The sequence below is a fragment of the Acomys russatus genome, chromosome 25 (assembly GCF_903995435.1).
Source record: "Acomys russatus chromosome 25, mAcoRus1.1, whole genome shotgun sequence".
Lineage (NCBI taxonomy): Eukaryota > Metazoa > Chordata > Mammalia > Rodentia > Muridae > Acomys > Acomys russatus.
The window spans coordinates 47,609,076-47,620,120 of record NC_067161.1 but is presented as its reverse complement, the minus strand read 5'-3'; the positions used below and the strand labels follow the sequence as shown (position 1 = coordinate 47,620,120).

The window sequence follows — 11,045 nt, the reverse complement described above, 5'->3', positions numbered from 1 at the left end:
TTTTGGCTGTAATGCTTGGTTGTATTTGAAGTTACTTTACACAAGCCAGGCTGCCCTTTTATAATTCATTTTCATGGGAACTGAGCAGGGACTTGTGAGGACTACATTAATCCCTTCTGAGGACAGTGCCCCAGAAAAGCCTACTCATCTACTTAAACCCTGTCCTTTTGTTGTTTGTTTTCAAGACAGGGTTTCTGTGTGTAGCCCTGGGTGTCCTGGAACTCACTCTATACTGGCCTTGATCTGAGAGACCTGCTTGCTTCTGCCTCTCAAGTGCTGGGATTAAAGGTGTGCACCACCACCTGTCCTAAAGCCTCATCTCTCTCTGTCTCTGTCTCTGTCTCTGTCTCTGTCTCTCTCTCTCTCTCTCTTTAAATGTTAGCATTTAATTAACCTCCACAGGCAGCTTTAAGCCACCAGGACACAGGCACCTCCAATACCCTTAATCTTCTCTTCAGCTCTTTTGCTAAAGAATTTGGCCTTCACGATGACTGGCTGCTGAGGGAGCTTGCCCTTCCCCAGAACTTTGTAGTAACCCGAACGCACAATATCAATAATGGGAGCAACTCCAGTCTTGTTTTTTGCAGCATTGACCCATGTCTGCTCACTGACCAGTGTCCACAGCTTATCCAGGTTGACAATTGGGCAGAAGCTCTGGTTCCTCTTTAAGTGGTAATGCCTCATACCAACATTCCCAAAGTAACCTGGATGATATTTGTCGAAGTTGGTCCTGTGGTGATACATGCCTCCAGCATTCCCGTGGCCTCCAGGGTGCTTGAGGTGCTTACCGATGCGGTCATGACCGTGGCTTACGTGGTCCCGGAGTTTTCGGGTCTTCCTCAGTCAGGATGGCATGGTGACGGCAGAAAGGAAAGAGGAAGCCTCATCTCTTAAAGTCTTCATTGTCTTCTAACATAGCTACACCAGGGCCCAAGTTTTTAGAACGTGAGTTTTTGGGGGAATGTTCTCAAAACATACTTATCAGAGCATCGGATCATAAGAAATGATAGCTGTTGGTATTTGATGCTACTGAGAATACAAAGACAGGTGTGTAGGAACCAGTGGGGTTGTGGGCAAATTGACAGGTGATCTGGCAACAGAATGGTCACAGCAAGGGACAGGTGGCAACCTATAGGTCCTAGTGCCATTTGCTTCTAGAGAAAAATGCGAGGGCCTTTTGGGGTCTACCTCAAACGAGACAGGTTAGGAGTGAGGTCAGAGTGCTGTGGGATTATGACAATATTTCTGGATGGGTGGGTCTGATGGAAGTCTCTATCTTAGAGTTGTCATGTAAGAAAATACCTTAGGAAAACTACAAAGTAGAATCCAGGCCAGGCTGGATCTACATTCAGGCTTGGAGTACTGAAATACCAATGAAAAGGCATTTGCACTTTCTGGTTTCAGGTAGAGTAGAACTCAAAAGGAGGTGGGAAGGATGGAGAAAGATAATGTTTCTCCTCTCCCACCCACAACCCCCATCTTTAATAAGAGGCAACCACACACTAGGATTTCTAATAGAAAGCAATGATGGCCTTAAGTTCTGCATTTGTGTCCACAAACACATGGGCAAAGGCGGTACTGATGGGGCCAGGGCTAGGGAGACCTTCTGGAACTATGATGAACTCTACTTTCCCTTTGTAGAGACCACAAAGGTATATAATTTAATATATGAATTGCATAATTCATATTCAATGTCTGTGACATTCACTTCTTGGCTCCCTCTGTCTTGTGTAAGCCTGAGCACATGGTGGGAAATTTCCTCGGGGAGGGGGGGAGCAGGAATTTATAGAGTACCTCCAAGAATCTGGAGGCCCCAGCACATGGACATCAGTAGGTGTCAGTGAGGAGATACTGGCTACCTAACAGAGGCCACCATACACAGGAGCCAACTGTAGAAGGGAGCTTTCCTTCATTCCCAAGATGGAATGTAAGGGGTTCAGAGCATGAATGAGGGGTCAAGAGTAGCAAATGGCAGCATCCAAGATTATCAAACCACACCAAGGAAAATCTGGAAGTGACTGGGTCTCTGTGAAGTGGCAAAATCTCTCAGATTTTATTTGCCTTTTATTTGTTTTAAAGATTTTATTATTTAAATTTAAATTTTTAATTAGAGTCCAATTACATCACTTTCCCCATTCTCCTTCCTCCCTTCAACCCCTTACATAGTCTGTCCTCACTTTATCTCAAATTGATGGCATCTTTTTCTTCTTCATTGTTACATATATAAACATATATAAACACAATCTGCTGAGTCCATTTGGTGCTGCTTGTGTGTATATGATTTCAAGGCTACCTGCTTTGCACTGGGTAACCAGTTAAGAAGCTCATCTCTGGGAGAGACTGACTCTTCTGCTCTCAACAGTCATCAGTTGCCAGTGACTCTTTGTCTAAAGTTGAGACACTGTGCGATTTCCCTTTCCATGTTAGCATGTTTGTCATTGTTCAGGCAATTGTATTGTTGAGGTACCATGAGTGTAGTGTTCCTGTGAAGTTGGATGTCTTGTATTTGCTGGTCCTTCCTGGTTCTCATCTTCATCTCCCTTGTTTTAGTGTTCCTGTGAAGTTGGATGTCTTGTATTTGCTGGTCGTTCCTGGTTCTCATATTTATCTCCCTTGTTTTGTTTTGTTTTTCTCTCATGTTTTTTTTTTTTCTATTTTAAGAACTTTCGTATGTCAAAGTCCTTAGCAATCTTGTTTGTGTTGCCAATGCTTTTTTTTTTCATTTGTTCCTGATCTTATTTGAGCCTTGCCTCAATCCCAGTGATCAGGCAGAGCAAGTGGCCATATCCCTACTTAATTGATGGAGAAGCTATGACTCAGCAGGGCGTGTTTGTTGCCCAGAGTGATGGGACTATGGGGAGGTGATCGTCCTTGTTGTGAGCATGGTACGTGTAGCTACCCCAGTACCTCAACACTGATAGAATATTCTTGGATTATGGGGGAAACAATTGTCCTCTGTAAAGTTTAAACTTACTAAATGTCTTGGCTTTAGTTTCTATCTAAAGCAAAAAGGGGAGGCAAACTAAATTGCTGTAAACCCTCATCTCTAGTACCTTCTGACTCTGTTGCTTAAGGTACAAGAGAGACACAAGTCTGTATGTGTGTTGAGGGAAAGGGTTGTCTGTCACAATACATGACATTCTCTGGGGTCATATGACAGCCCGACATCAAAGACATTTCTCCCTGCGGTTTTCCAGGGTGTGCATGAGGAACCCTTCTTCTTTCTACTTCTTCTTCTTCCTCCTCCTCCTTCTTCCTTCCTCTTCTCCACCACCTCTACCTCCACTTCCACCTCCTCCTCCGTCATATACAATGTTCTCCCCGCATGTACACCTGCATGCCAGAAGAGGGCACCAGATCTCATTATAGATGGTTTTGAGCCACCATGTGGTTGCTGGGAGTTGAACTTAGGACCTCTAGAAGAGCAACCAGTGCTCTTAACCTCTGAACCACCTCTCCAGCCTTATGTTCTTGTTCTTAACATCATAATCCATCTTAGCACCATAATGTTGGAAGCAACTAAAATGTGATTGAAGTCTCACAGAGATCAGTTATTTATCTTCCTTAGACTTGACCATTTTTCCTAATGATTCTTTTTTATTGCATCTTCCTTTCTTTTTGCACGTGTGTATGTGTGTGGCATGTGTGCAGGTGCGTATCCCCATGTACACATGTAAAGACCAGAGGAGGGTGTCCTGTTCTATCTCTTCTGCCTTATTCTCCTGAGTCAAATTCTTTCCCTGAATCTAGAGTAAGGCTAGCATGCAACAAACTCCAGCGAGCCTCACATCTGTCTTTGTTTTATGTGGGCACTGGGGATTTGAAATCAGGTCCTAATGATTTATAACCATCTCTTCTGCCCCAATGACTCATTCTTATTACATAGCATTATCATTTTTATAAACATAATATATATTTACTTGGAAAGGCTAAGAAAACAGATGATCAAAAAATAAGATAAAAATTCATGAACAACTGTTGACATTTTGGTGTGTATTTTTGTATGTATGCAAAAATGAGATCAAACTTTTGTGGCTTACTGAGTATCTTTCATACCCTTAAATACTAACCAACAGCTCCTCTTGTAAACTTACTTGAATGTAGTTATTTTGTGGTCCTAGGGATCAAACCAAGGGCCTCCCACATGCTAGGCAAGTGCTCTACCACTGAGATATGCTACAGCTCCATTTAATGATCCTGTGGTTTTCCGTTTATGGATGTACCATTGTTCATCAGCTGTAGTTAGGCACCTAGGTAGTTCTGCATTTCATACAAACTTACATTATTTAATAAAAAAATGTAGCAGTAAGCAAATGTTTGTACTCATTATTCCTGTGGACAAAGAATAGCAGGTTATGTATCTGAAATCACCATCCAGAATTGCATGATTTCTCTACCAGTTCTGTGCGAGAGTCATCATTTATATTCTTTTCAATCTCATGCGTGTGAGACAAAATTCAACTGTTTTAATTTTCATTATTGATCACTAGTAATGCTACATTTTTCATCTATCGTTTACCTGTTATTTTTCTTTTGGTAACTATGTATTTCTGTTCTTTGCCTAGCTTTTTCAAAGGTTATATGTACTTTTATGGTTAGTAATTATTTATGTATGTTTTTGATCACGCCTAGTGATGACTTACTTTATGTTCCCTGCCTTTGCTGTCATTTTCACGACTGCATTTTTGGGTTTTACGGCTGTAAGAAAGGCTCACCCAGAAGCTCTAGAGAAAGAGCAGGAAGGGAGGAACTGAGAGCATTAGTAAACTGGACCTAAAGTTGGGTGCTCAAGAACTCCTGAGTATTCACCTCCAAAGTCAGAGTCACAGCACAGCAATGTGGGAGAAAAATATTAGGGCATTTTTATAGACAGAAAATAAACATATACAAGACTATGCAAAAGTGTGTTTATAAAATAAGCTGATAGCATGTTATAGTTTGCATTTGCAATGTCCACCAGTTTTATTGGTGTTTCTACAAACCCAAAGGGACCCACACGGACCCTTTCTCCCCACACTCGGATGCACCTACTACTGTGATGGCAGGACAACCTTAAGACCTTCACCCTCAGCACCCCGCAGAAGTAGAGGATAAGGGTGTATTTCTCCCTCCATCGGGGCTCCTGCATCCTTGGATGGAAAACAGATAATGGACTGCCAACTGCAGACCCACCCAGGAATACCTCAGATGGCTGGACTATAAGGGTAGTGTCTCCGGCTCATTCCATAAAAAGGGACTTAATGGGCCACAAGGACCGTTGGAGTGGTCTCCGTGCTAACAGGACACTGACCAGCTGGCGTTCTCTTTAGCAGCCAAGGAACGTGTCTGCTGTCTCTTTCCCCACATTCCTCCCTGAGGCCTCTGAGCAAACTCACTGCCTCTCAGGGCCACGGCAGCTTTAGTTGCTGTCCTGCAGAGGGTGGATTCAGAGTCTCTGGAGCCACTGATCTTTCTGTGCCAAGAAATAGGAACGGGAAGACCCTGCATGTAGGCCCTGACTCCACATGGCTCTCATCCCTGTCTGACCACACGTTCTCTTTCTTCTGGATTTGCTTAACTTCGTTGAGAGCTCTGCCTTCTGCAGTCTCTTTGTCCCTCTCTCACCCAGGTAGCCTACTCCTGCATTAGTCAATGCTACTCTGCTAAGCTGGGGCAAGCTGCTGAGACTTGCTTCTTTCAAATCCACTCACAGTAACTCTTCTTCCTGTGTTTCAAGGATGTAGACAGTGGCAGGATGAATCTTAACCTTTCAGGTGTGTAAGCCACCACATTGCTCAAGCCAGGCACAGAACACTTCCACCACTCTGGAAGAGGCCTTGTGTCTGCTTCAACCACAACCAACCACCCCAAGTTCTGCTGAATTGAGCACTATTCTGATTTGTGCTCCCAGCAACACTTGAAGTTGTCCTAATGTCATCCTGGTTTTACAAATGAAAACCCAAACAAAAAGGTTGTTGCTTTTGCTCTAGTCCATCCTGGACACTGCTATACTCACATCTTCCTTGACCCCAGCCCAATATGCATAGTTACAATACGATCTGGAGTGTCATGGCTCCTGGGAATCAAAGAACCAATGCCCAACCCTGAGTTGTCACTAACTGAATATCTGATGACATTACATGACTACTGCCCATGTATAAAATGTTTTGTCACCAGCCAGTGTTACTGGGATGGAGCCTCCTTTGAAGGATGTATTAGTTTGCTTCTCCACTGCTGTGATGAAAAAGCAACTTGGGGAGGAAAGGATGTATTTGTCTTACAGGTTAAAGTCATCACTGGGGAAAACCAAGGCAAGAATCTAGAGGCAGGAACTGAAGCAGACACCATGGAGAAATGCTGCTTATTGACTTGCTTCCTTTGGCTTGCTCAGCTAGTGTTTTCATACAGGCCAGGCCTACTGGCCTAAGGATATATTACCCACATCTACATCAATTAGCAATCACGAATATGTTAACACAGACATATGCATAGCCAAGCTGGTGAAGGCAACTCTTTGATTGAGGGTGCCTCTTCCCAGGTGTGTCAAATGTAGGTAAGTTAACTATGAGGAAAGGGACACTGAACCTTGCTCTCTGCCTCTCAGCTGTCTGGTCACCATGAGGTGGGCAGCTTGACTGAATCATGCGCACCATGTCATGATGTTCAGACTCTCCATTCCCCCAAGCAATGAAGTCAAGCCACCATGGACTTTAAACTCCTAAACCCTACACCACCAAAACAATGTTTTCTAAGTTCCCCCTCCTGAGTTATATTGCCACAACAGGAAACTAACATAAGCAATCCCCCTATGACCCCTAAACCTCAAAACATGTTTTTGGCATGGCAATGAGAGCATGTTGTTTGGTCTCTTTTGGAGATACACACTGGGACTGTGCTCTGGTTGAGCAGGTGGAGGTGTATACAAGCACAATTAGCTCCTCTGCTGGTAAGAAATGAAGGGTGCTGATGAATACACGAAGTTCGCTAAACTTTTGAGTATGTCAGAAAACTTCCACAATCTAAAGGGGGCGAAAGCTCAAGCTTTCTGTCACAATGACAGACAGGGACACAAATGTTCTAATGAAATAATACACAGAAAACAGATTGATCCACTTTTAAAGTACCTTATGAGGGTGGTATTTGTGTCCTCAGACTACCAAGTCACCAGAGCAGTGATATCAGAGGGTCCCTTAAGATATCAGGTCAGACTTTTGCTGTCCTTCCAGTACCTTACCCCCCTAGCGCTTTACAGCAAAATCAAAGTCCCTTACTTGAACCCAAGCCCTGCAGTCTGTGTCTTCTTGCTGATCCCTGGCCTCTTTCCTATAGGTCTGCATGGCTCACTACTCTGTCACACTGGTCCTCACATGCTGAGTGAGCCCTGGTGTTGGTACCACAGGCTTAGGATGGCTTCTGTCAAAAAGGTTCTCCTAGATACAAAGCTCACTCCCATTTTCCTCAGTAACTACCAGGTGAAGGAAACCTATCGTAAGTGTGTTTTTGATAAGAAAATAAAAACATCACACATTAAGTCTTTAAGACACAAGGCCATTCAGTTATCATTAGGATCCAGGGGCGAGGGGCACATCTGTTGATGGCAGAGGCCTGAGGCTGTGCGGCTACTGTAGGGTAGTAAAGCAAGGTTAAAACAAGAGTACAGACCAAATTGGTTTCTGCTGCATTTACTCTCAAACAGTCCATTAACCTATTATCCATATTTCTCATGACTTGGTTGTTCCAATCATGGAGGCAGAGGCCCAGTCCTTCAGCTCTTAAAGGTCCCACATTACTACTTTAAAGATGATTAAATGCCAACATGGGCTTCAGAGGGACCAGCCACATTTAAACCATCCCTCCTTCCATCCACATCCATCTTCCCCTCCTCTCTTCACTCTTACCTTGCCTGAGTTTCTCTGTGTAGCCTTGGCTGTCCTGGACTCATTTTGTAGACAAGGCTGGCCTCGAACTCATAGCGGTCCACCTGCCTCTGCCTCCCGAGTGCTGGGATTAAAGGCATGCGCTATAACTGCCCAGCCGGAGTTTCTTTACAACACTAATTACTATGACAGCACTCAGAGTGTTGATCTGTTTATAGTCATCTGTAACATAAGTTTCCTGAGACTTGGTTTGCTCCTGTGTAAGCATGTTCTTGTAGGTATTTATAGAATGAACATGTAGCTTCTGAGCAGAATGTTTCCAGGCTAACAATGCCAGAGGAGGAAAGCGTGCGAAGGAAACTTGATCATTAGGACCTCTGCTCTATGTGTCCCGATTTCCTACACTTTTAAGGACATCAGGAGCTTTGCTTTAGGGAGGGCCAACCTAACAGACTCATTTACATAATTAGCTCCTTAAAGACTTAAAGGGTAGTAGTGAGCACTTGGCTCCCTAGCACTTGGGAGGCAGATCTCTGAGTTCAAGGCCTGCCTGGTCCTTGCACAAAGTCCCAGGACAGCCAGGGCTAAAGGGTCACATTGTGAAGTGACTGACTGTGGGACTTGAACACATACACTGTGAGTGACATGATTTGTCCTATGTATAACAGGTCCAGGGTGTTCTTTCATAGTGACATAAGTAGCTACATTAGGCTTAATGTACAGACTGAGAAATTAAAAACCAGAAGATAAGCCTGGATTATATGCATATAAAGCCAATCAGTGTCAGAATGCTTTCCAGCCAGGCTTATTTATAGCACCTCTGGATTTATTGGAAAGGTTAAAGTTGAAAACGTGATAGCCAAATCCAGCTGCCAGAGAAATTTAATTCAGATACAAAGCCAAGATCCATTACTCAACAAGCATTTTCTTTTCTTTTTTATAGACAAGGTATTATTATATAGCGTGGCTGGCCCCAAACTCTCCGACTACTGGGCTGGCCTCAAACTCAAGAGAGCCACCTGCCTCTGCGTCCTGAGTGCTGGGACTAATGGTGTGTGCCAGCACACCCATTCCAACAGCATTTCCTCAAATAGCTGTTGTCTCTCCATCCCACAGTTGATCCAGGTGTGATCTCAGTCACCTGTCCCTGGGAACCCAGGTCTCAGCACCCCATTTAGACTCGAGAGGTCAGCTCCCAGCCTGGCAGCACGCATTTTAACAAGCACGTATTTACCCACGCAGTTCAGTCTGTGGCCTCTGGCCCACAATGGTATGCTAGGCACCCACTCTTCACAGAAGCAAAGCAATGCTTGTCCAAGTCGCTGAACTGACTGCATCTTTATTTCATACACTGTGTAATCTGGTACATAAAAAAAAAAGCAACCAGATCACAGTCTTGATTAATGTCCTCATGCTCACTTGGTCTATCATAAAAACCAGCCAAGTCATTTAGCTATTGATCAAATAAAAAGCAGGAACTGAACCAACAGTTATGTGCAAACAGCAAGTTTTCCCCTTCAGTCTCTTTCAGTCATCAAAGCAGCAATTGCTGAGGGAATAAAATGCAAACCTGACAGTGACATTTCTTTTCAAGGAAACCTGAACTTCTACTTTCAAGTATAAAGATAACTTGAAATCAGGAGCAGTGGCGTCCCACGCCAATTTCTGTAGAATCTGTGTGACCTGTTCCACAAGCTGAGGCAAAAACTTCCAAAGAAGGAAGTCTCCTGGAATGAGTCCTGGTGGTCTTACCTTAGGCAGTGTACTTAGCTGTAGTTTCTTGGCAATTACTTTTATCTGTTCTGTTCTTTCTCTTTCATGAGATGTTCCTGATAGCCCGAGCTGAGATGCCAAACGAAAAACTAGATACGAAAATGACCTGAGACAGAATCACCAGCCATGACCCTACCTCTGAGAAAACCAATGCTTTATCATGCTTTAGAAAATGCTTGGCTCGGGGATCTCATGAATTATTTACAAAACTCTTCCAATAGCAAAAACTCCATATGGCACTGCATATGTTATCAAAGACAGGCTTTAATATCCTCCCAGATATAGGGGTCCACATAGATTGGCTATTACTCCACATTCTCCTCTGCCTTATACAGGAGTTTATGAGGAGGACAATAGATGGAATTAGTGGAAAGAATGTGTCTTGGTTTTCCCTAAATGGGGCTGAGCACCTTGAGCAGGCTCGGCCTCCTTGGTGTCTTCTTTCCTAAAAGAATCAAGAGGATTCAAAGCAGTAACTAGGAAAGGTGCTGGTCCAACCAAATGCTGTAGGGATGAGTAACAGGAATTTGGACTATTTAGTAAAATGATATGGACAAAGTATTGACCGTAAAGTACCTACATATAGAAAAAGAAGCCTCAAACAGAAAAGAATTGAAATAGTTTAAAATTCACACTTTGAAGGTTCACATAAGACTTTGACACTAGATGTTAGACAATAACCACAAGAATTTATTAACCTGTTCTTGGTAGTATGCTGTTAACTCTGGGTGACCTTATGCTTTACTGTGCCAAGTAATAAAAACAATGATGTTACGTGTTCTATCCGTGATTGCTTCCCTGAACCCATCTTCCAAGAGTTGTAACCACAAAGACATATTTGTTTCACTGTGTATACATATTCTTGCCTAAAAGCTGTAAAATACGCTTGGATTCAAACTGCCTCTGTGTTTGTTTCTGTTTGTCACCTTGGAAATCTTACCTACCTAGTCTTTGAGGACCCTTGTCCCAGGGACACCCCCACACACAGCTGGGGTGGTCTGTGGCAGTGGCTCACACCTGTAATCCCAGCACTTGGGAGGCAGAGGCAGGCGAATCTCTGTGAGTTCAAAGCCAGCCTGGTCTACAAAGCGAGTCCAGGACAGCCAACACAGAGAAACCCTGTCTCGGAAAACAAAACAAAACAAAAAACCCAAAACCAAGATAACTTGCGTGCCTATCCATACACATAGCATCAGTACAAGCACATAAGCGGAAACAGCAAGAGCACTGTGGAAATGGTACTCTTTTCTACACCTAAGCAAGGTCCCAGACAGTGGCGAGGCAGCAATATTACTCCAAGAGTGCCATTCCTAAGGATGTGTGCTCATGTGCCTCTCTCAGATGGTTCTGGAGGCCTGTTTTCCACAGGCTCTGCCTTCCCTGGCCCTCAGGACTCATGGCAGCTTCGTGGCAGCT

The 11,045-nt window shown here is 43.8% G+C and overlaps 1 pseudogene; it reads right to left on the bottom strand.

Moving 5' to 3' along the window:
• Positions 1-408: 408 nt before the first annotated feature.
• LOC127208721 (60S ribosomal protein L27a-like) lies at positions 409-855 on the bottom strand (annotated as a pseudogene).
• Positions 856-11,045: the final 10,190 nt, after the last annotated feature.